General features: G+C 36.8%; 1 long non-coding RNA gene across 1 annotated transcript; it reads left to right on the forward strand.

The window, feature by feature from the left end:
* Positions 1-5540: 5540 nt before the first annotated feature.
* On the forward strand, positions 5541-6411 carry LOC121990143. The gene is made up of 2 exons (XR_006114479.1): positions 5541-5785; positions 5958-6411. It is a non-coding gene; the product is annotated as an uncharacterized LOC121990143 (long non-coding RNA).
* The last annotated feature ends 3008 nt before the right edge of the window (positions 6412-9419 follow it).

Genomic DNA, 9419 nt, shown 5'->3' on the forward strand with positions numbered 1-9419 from the left:
TCATTTTTTTTCTTGGTATTGCACTTATTCCACATGAGGAAAGCTAGCTTCTCTCTCAAAGGAAATATATTACTTGGCTTCTCCAAACAACCAAAAATAGATGGAGCATGTCCGATCTCTATACCAATTGCTATAAACAACTCTACAACTTCATCCTCTTCTGCTTTGTCTGATCCACAGATTTATCGAAGCATTGTCGGAGTCTTACAATATATCACTATTACACGCCCTGATATTATCTTTGCAGTAAATTATGCCTGTTAATTCATGCATACTTCAACTGAACAAAATTGGGATAATGTAAAACAAATACTTCACTATCTTAAAGGTACTATTCTATATAATCTTTTTTTATATACAATCGTTTCGAGATTTATTCCCATATTGATATGGATTAGGTAAGTTCTCCTAAAGATAGACGCTCTACTAGTGGATATGTAATATTTCTTGGACAAAACCTTATCTCATGGAATTCGAAAAAATAATTTATGGTATCTCGTTTAACCACTAAGGCAAAATATAAAGTTATAGCAAATACAATGTTCAAAATTATTTGGCTTTAATCACTTCTCTTTGAACTTCATCTTGCATCAAATATTGCACTAAAAATTTGATGTGATAATATTGGAACAACATATCTCATAACAAATTTAATTTTTCATGCTCGTATAAAACATGTGAAAATTGATTTTTATTTTGTTCGAGAGTATGTGATGACTCAATAATTATCTGTTTTTTATATTTTTACGAAGGATCAAATTGTTAATATAGTTACCAAACCTTTACCTTGACAATGTTTCAATAAACTGGCAAGCAAACTCAACTTCAGAGGTCTTCCGTTGAATTTATCAGGGGTAAAAGTGAATTATTAAAAGTAATCAGATCAAATCAAGTTAATACTAGAACATAATATTTATTAGACTAAATCTTTTCCTTATTAATCGGTGAATTATTCTTAAACACATTATAAATTATATCGCTGGCATATGGATTAAGCATAATAATAAGTTTATTGTTTACATCTTTCCTTTTATTCAACTACTCTAATACGGAGATCATTGGCGACGGCGGAGTTGGCTCCATTGAGATCTTCTACTTCGCCTAGGTATATATAGTTGGCATGCATGCACAAATTCTATATATAAATTGCTCCCTTTCCTACCTAACGTTGTTGTTCGATTGCTGAATTAATATAGCCGGACCTCCGTTGTCGGAGAATGAGTGTTTCAGAAATAGATTTTTTTTTTTTTTTGAAGGTGATCAATTTGGTCATACAAAATTTTATCAGCTACTATCAAGATAAATTAAAGAATGTGCATGCAGTCCAAAAGTTTAATACTTTTTAATTATATTTTTATTTGAAGAAAAAAATTTCTATAAATATGACATACTTAAAGGATTGAACTCTGAATATCTAAAAAAATAATTTGGATATCTTATTATAATACTATAATCATGAGGACAGCCAAATGTGTGATCAAGAACAAATTAAAGTCGCCCCCAGGGGCTGGATCAGTTGGTAAGTTGGTGGTATGTTTGCAGCATGGAGCGACGGTTCGAGTGTCGCCAGTTGCAATATGGGATAATATCCCCGTCTGCTGGCTTAAAGCCTCGAACAACCATCAACTTGTCAACCCAGCATTCACCCTGATTTACCTTCCTCCTACAATACCATGGGGCAGACGTAGGGGGCCGCTGGACGACGGAACCCGCCTTTGCAGCAAGAACAAATTAAAGTCTAAGTGCTGGTTGATGTAACTCAGAGACTAGTCAACTGTGTCATTGAAGAGCCACTTCTGGGCCACGTGCTCAAAGCTCATGTGTTCGGCACCACCTTCGAAGCAATTCGGGTGCGAATTCATGCGTCGCTAAGGCGATGATAAGCGTCGAGATAGTTGGGGATGAACATCTCGGCGAGGACATTGTGAAAACTTTGCGGGAATGAGCGATAGAAGTGCTCAAGGCGACCGAAGCGTATGCGTTTACATAAGAGAAAGTGAACGAGTGAAGAATAAGTACTGATAAAAGAGTGATTGAATTGGTATGAGAAATTGAAATGATTACTTAAAGGTAATTAATGGAAGTTAATAAACATGATAATAAATGCAAAATGATGGATTGATTTGGCAACATGATTCTTCGGTTGCTAAGTTAGTATTAATTTGATTTTAAGAGTAATATTATATTGAAAGAGATGTTAGTATATATGCCGTTTACCTATTATTAAATATTATTATATTTTATGCCCCCATGCACGCCTTGCAACGGTAAAGCATTCAAATCTTACTAGGGACGGATAGTCTAATGGCCGAATTTTAAATAAGCATAAATTTGTACTTAGAATTTAAGTCTTGACGAAGAGGTTGGGAGGAAAAGACATCATGATTATAGTTTCAATATATTTTATTTCATTGTATGTCTTCATATTATCTTTTTGGATAATTCTTAGTCATGGGTAACACTTAGTCAAGCATGCTTTCAATATCTAAGAACAATACTTGAAAATATCAAGAATGACATGGACGCGTTTCGCTGTCAAAGAATAATAAAATTGTTATGATAGTGATTTAATATATTTGGAGCTCATTTGTAAATTTTCTATTCCTAATATATATATATTTTTTTATTCAAAGGGATAAAATATTTTCCAATCTAAGAGATAATGACACTTTTTTTTTTCACTATGAAATAGGTGTTCATATCATGCTAGATGTGAATATTTTTTTATATAAAAAGAAACTATTGATAATTTAAAAGTTATATTATTTGTGATAGGGTCATTATACAAATTTAAACCTTCACATTTTATGTAAAATGGATTATCGGTATCCCCTCAACTAAAATAACAATAAATTCCTTATAAAAATAAATAAATTCCAGTTAAATAATTGATTAAAAATAAGTAAATTAACAAACGTGACAAATCGTAGAAAGACTGATGGCTGCAAACCCCTAATTTCTTGTTCTAGAGGCAGACAAATTAGACTTATGAGTTGCATCTCAATGGGAATTCCAACCCTAGTATTTAATTTCCTTATGAATCGCCATCTAAAAGCTAGGCCATGACTTGTTAGACCTCTAAGATAAGTGAACAAATTTCTTACCATCTCTTTTATCTATCAGACCTCTAAAAATAGAATCTCTTCGAGTTTAGGGTAAAACATGGAATGTTTACTTCGACGGATAAGTGATACGAAAATTTATAGTATAGTTAGTGTACGGGAAGAAATATAATAAATAAGGAATAAATTAGTTATTCCAATGAAATAAAAATAATAAAGAGCCTTAAGTAAAATTCTTAAAGGCTGCAATTAGATTTATTTATTTCTTCCTTCTAAATCATGTGTTGTAATTTGTAGATACCAAAAGATGCCATGTATGTCATACGATGGCAAATACCATATGACAGTTGCTTGTCTCGAGGGCCAAAAATAAGTTTGTGTTTGTACGATAAAAAGATGCTCAGAAAGAATTGGATATTCTTGACTTTCGACAAAATTATGCATGGTATTAATTATTCACCAGGCTTAATTTGTATTAAGATATGTTTAAATTTTTAATGTATCAAATTTCTAATGTAAATTTTCATAGAGCTCTCGTGATTCTAAAATCCTCTAGAAGCGCCCTCGGACTACGGTAGAACGGTAAATTAAAGTGCTTTCAAAGTTCTCCAAATATTCATTGATACAGTACATGATGATGAGATCGGATAGTTGACGTGGTCGGAGGTTAAATTCATGTGGTGGTCAGAAGTAAAGCCCATGTGGTGATCAGAAGTCAACCCTACATAATGGTTAGAAGTCCAGCCTACGTGATGGTCAAAAGTCTGGCCTACGTGATGATCAATAGTTCGAATTGCAGGAGGGTCCCGGTCGGACCTAAGTGGTACTCCGGGGTTAGGCCTAAGCATCAAGTAGGAATTTGGAAGGTAAGATATGCAGGTCGGGATTCACAGGATAAGATTCATAGAGCAGGATAAGCGGACCAAAGACGTACAGGTCAGGATATGCGGACTAAGAATTACAGGTCGGAATTTGTGGGGATAAGACTCGCAGAGTAGGATAAGCGGACCAAAGATATACAGGTCAGGATATGCGGACTAAGGATTACAGGTCGGAATTTGCAGGATAAGACTCGCAGAGCAGGATAAGCGGACCAATAATGTACAGGTCAGGATATGCGGATTAAGGCTGATAGTTCAGGGTAAGTGAATTAAGGTTCACCCACAGATCAAGGCGTACAGGTCAGAACAGGAGGACTGAGGCTTACAGAACATGGCCATACATACTGAACAAGATTTAAGGAACTATAAGCGAAGGCCTTGACTGACTAGGCGGTAGGCACAGGTCTGGATCTACTGGGATAGATCGAATAGCAAATAAAAGGCGGGACGTATAGATTGAGATTTACGGGACAACAAACACAAGCCAGGGAATGCGCCAGGAAACGTAGGTCTGTGCCTACAGATCAAGATTTGCAGGTACAAGGACCCAGTCGAAGGTTAACAGACTAGAGCAAGCATACGCTATACGACAATCAAGTTAGGGAATCGTAACAACCCGTCAGAGAATAATCACTGCTTGTCAGGGAATATGCTAACGGTCTAGGGCTCATTGCCCACTGATTACTCCTTAAACCTATAGGAATATGTCATGTGTCATTCACCGTCAGACAAATCCTGACACCTGATATTCCCTGACACTCGGCAGACTCTAGAAATACCCACTGTCATATAAAAAGTGGGGCTTTGTCTCTACGCAGGTACGCTCACTCGTCTTTTCGTACTCGTCCTTTACTTTTCGTCCTTTCACTGTGCTTCTGGAGAAAAAGTATCTGACTTGAGCGTCGGAGGACCTGACCCGGGGACTTTTTTCTTGGTTCTTGGTCTCTAACGTGAAGGCGACTTGTCTGAGTATATGCAGAACCCTCACCTCATCATCCCAGTCATCACCTCCCCCCGTCATTCGCTCGTGAGAACCCTTCCAGTAGGTGTCAAATCAACCAAGCGTCTCCGTGACTTTTCAGTCAACGCCAAGGACAACTCAGCCAGCCTTTGTCTGACTCAGCTTCAGGACGGAATCATTCATGGATCAATTTCTAACTACGGCATATTACAAACTTAATTTAACTTAATTTTCTCTAGTAGGAAGATAACTTTATAAAGTTAGCTATGAAGCGATTAGCCATTAATACTTTAGGATTTATTTAGTTGCTGGTAGAAAATTTTAATGAGATCTGATAGGTCATCTCCAATTATATCTTAATTATCAAGAAAAAATAATTAAAAAAAAATCCCCTAGGAGCTTCTAATATAATTTCCTGTATCACTCGCTAATACGTGGCATTATAGTCTATCTTGAGAAGTTTACAATTTGTACTTTGTTGCACATTGAAAATTCTACCAATTCGTTTTTTTCCTGATCACAGTTCCACATTATTTCCACATATTTGTCTTACTCTTTATTAGCTTAATTGCCCCTACACTCGATCTAGATCCTATACTCACAAGATCTATATAAAGAGGGGGGGTTACTCCCCCTCAACACATCATCCCTTGCTCTTTCTACCTCTTAGTATCCAACTTTAGTTTCTTAATTCCCTACCAAAATGGTTGTCGGTTCTTGCATCGATGAAATTACCGTCAACGTTTCCAACTCAAGGCTTTGGAAGGGAGCGATCTGTGATGCACATATTTTGTAACCTAAGCTCTTGCCTGAATTTTTCGCCAAGTACGAACGTGTTGGAGAAGGAGTTGGCTCTATTAACATTCTTCACTTTGCTCCAGGTCTATAGCTGTTTTCTTTTGACCAAATAGCAGGGGAATAGCCTACTAAAATAGCATTAAGTAAAAAAAAAAATTATATATATAGGATATCAATTTGTTCCAACTATATTTTTTTTGTTATTGATTATATATGCTAAAATATTCTTTTCGTTTTGTGCACAAACAATTGCAGCTTCCAAAATGGCAATAGGAAGTGTCAACAAGAACAAGGTAGAGATATTGGACGAGGCAACATACACAACTAAGTATTCGGTCATCGAAGGAGACTTAGTCGGCGTGTATTTTAAATCCGTTAGTTATGAGATCACATTTGAAGCAACGGGCCCCAACACTTGCGTTGCAAAGGTCAAGACCGTGTATGAAACACTCGAGGATAAGCATCCTAGTGAAGCAGAGTTAAACGCCATAAGGAATGGATCAACCCAAGTGCTAAAGGCCATCGAAGCATATTTGATTGCCAACCCCGATGTCTATGCATAAATCCCTGTGTTTTGCAAACCAAAAGTACTTGTTTTCCATCCTCGACTTATATGATAAGTCTATATCTATCGTGCATCCAATAGTCGTGTGTCATTAATAAATGATGGTTTATATAGAATGCATCAATAAAGGATGATGTTTGTGCACTTGTTCCTATTTAATTTTTCACTTATTCTCCAATTCATTTTACAATAATCATAGTGTTTAGTTTATTAAACGTCATTATATCTATCTTATTTAGTCCTCACCCTGATCCCCAGTTATAGTGAATTTATAAGAATTTTTTCTCTAAATAGGACACGCAACTAAAGGATGTTGAGCTTCTTGACCGTCCACCGCAAGCGCTTACCGATTTAATATGGTGATCAGTGAAAAAATTCTATGCGACCAGACGGATCAATCCTTAATGAGACTAACAAGATTTATAATTTTTTTTTTAATTTAGTCCTCACCCTATAATTATTCACCTATTTCAATTACTAGCAACTAGAATTATCATACACTAGAGAAAATAATTATGTAATCTTCTCAATTAAATAATATTGTGCTATATATATATATATATATATACAATTTCTTTTACATGGTTTGGAACCTTTGACGACTCCTACTTTAAAGTCTGCAATCGTTAATCGCTTTTGTTGGACAATCCACTAAAGATTCGTCAACAACAAAAACACCAATTATAATAAATGAAATAAAAATAATAAACACTTATACTGACAACTTGCAAGGATGTAGACTTGAGCGTTGTCATCGACGGATCGTTTCGATGTCGTGGAAAGCTTTTCGAAACAACAAGCAAACATGGAAGTAGTAGATAATGATGTCTGCAAGGTGCTGGTTGAACTCTCTTTTTATAACCTTATCCGGGGGCTTGGACTAGTCTAGAACGCCCCCATCAGGCTGATGTGGCATCCCCTTAGCAAAACTCTATCGACAACTTTTATCCTGACCCAGGCGCTTGGACCGTTCCCAAGCGCCTGGACGCTAAAATGTGTCAGCCAATTAGAGTGCGCCAACTCATTTACTAGAGTGGCTGAGTTTTGGCCCATCCAAGAGCCTAGATCCACTTAGGGCACCCGGACCTCGAGCTCTTGGATCGTTCCGGGTTCTTGAAACCACTTTTTTTAAACCAACTTTCAGCTTTCGATTTTTTGCACCATAGAGTTGGAGAGACAAGCATAATATAATAATCATAATGGTCAGGTCAGTCTCAAGATTGTCTGGTTCTGACTTTCGATTTCATGTGAAATCCTAGGTTGAATCGATGCCTACTATTCTCTCAATAGGAAATACGTCATCACCTATTCCTCTCAGGAGAGTTACCTTTTGCCAAATATCTGTTTGGACTTTTGCTCAGCATCTGATCTTAACCTCCTGGACATTCGCTAGACGTTTGATCCTTGATCCGCTTAGACTTCCACCTAGTGTACACGACCCCCAGGACTTCTGTTCGATGTCCTTGATCTGCCAAGTCTTTTGCCCAGTCCACCAAACTAAGACTTCATGTCTAATCTCTTGACAAGGACTTCATGTCTAATCCCTTGAATAGGAATTCATGTCCAATCCTTCGACTATGACTTCATTGTCTAGGCTCAACTAGGTCTTACCTGTACACTTAGGTAAGCTTGTTACACTACAAAAGAAAGGCTAAATTGCGACCGAAATTGCGACCGCAATTAATTTTGATCGCTATTTTAGCGACCGTAATATTTTTCGGCCGCTAATTTGGGCCCGAAATTTTTCCAGTCAATACTTTAGCGACTGTAATTAATTTCGGGCGCTAATTAGTGACCGTAATTAATATCAGTTGTTAAATAGCTGCCGAAATTAATTTCAGTCGCTAAATTAGCGGCCGAAATTAATTACGACAGCTAAAATTAGCGGCTGAAATTAATTTCTATCGCTAAATCAAGAATTGAAAAAATTTCGTTTAAAAATAACGGACTGTGGGTGAATCAGGCCTAAAATTTAACGATTACATTTATAATTTAGTCGCTAAATAACTACCGTGTTTTTAAATCAGTCACTGTTTAGCGACCGTAAAATAACCACAGTCGTTAGTTCTTCATTTGTCATTTAATTTAATATATTTTTTATTGTATTTATAAACATGTAGTGACCGAATTTATTAAATCGGTCGTTAAAATTCCACCTCATAAACCCTCCCAAGCGATCCCTAAACCCCAAACAGTGGCCGACCCCCTCTCCTCCGACGTGATCGCGATCCCTTTCTCTGACGCGATCCCTTCTCTCCAAAGGCGGCGGAGATCCCTTTGAGCGTGAGATCCTCTTCCGCACAGGTAATATTCTCTTCTTTCACTTCTCTTTCTCTCCTCTTCGATGATTTCGACTGTCTGCTCAAGCCGCGAGGTTGGCTGCGGTCTTGACAGGCTCAACTTGGTCGGCATTTCCTTCCTTGGAAATCTTTGGCCTACCTCAACTTAGCCAGACTTTTCCTTAGGCGGCGTCAACAATTTTGGCTTGCGTGGCCGGCTAAGCTTGGTCGGCCTGAGTTTGGTTAGCTTGAGCTTGGTCGGCTTGAAATTGACCGACCAGTGATTGGCCGCCTTTTTCTTGTCCAAAGCCATCGACGTCATGCCGTCGAACTTGGCGATGGTGCTCATCACGCACACTGCACACTTGTTGCCAATGATGCTACCCTTTAACACGTTCTTCTGCAGAAAATAATGCATTAATTAATTTATTAATATTACATGGTTTTCGATTTGGGAATTCTATGCAAGCTAGGATTCATTTAACTTATAAAGAACCCTTACTTGGGCAGACATAATTTCAGGAATTGATGGATGGATTATATTGGATATGATATTTATAATGTGGTGACAGATTTTCAGCTAATTTCTATTTGTTTTCTGCTATTTCAGGTATACTGATTTTTCCGAACTCTTATTTCCAACCCTGTGCAATCAGGTATCTTGAATTTAGGTTTTTACTGATTGCTATTGATAGAATAATTTCATTATATTTTAATTATGTAATTGAGTTCATCTTATGACTATATGCGTGATTAGTTTTACATGTTTAATTAATATTGTAAATTTTTGTTTTTTAGGTTATAATGTATATGAATAAGGATTGGATGTATAATAGGTTGTCAAATGGGTTTATTAATGATGATTTTTTTATT

The sequence above is a fragment of the Zingiber officinale genome, chromosome 6B (genome assembly GCF_018446385.1).
Source record: "Zingiber officinale cultivar Zhangliang chromosome 6B, Zo_v1.1, whole genome shotgun sequence".
Lineage (NCBI taxonomy): Eukaryota > Viridiplantae > Streptophyta > Magnoliopsida > Zingiberales > Zingiberaceae > Zingiber > Zingiber officinale.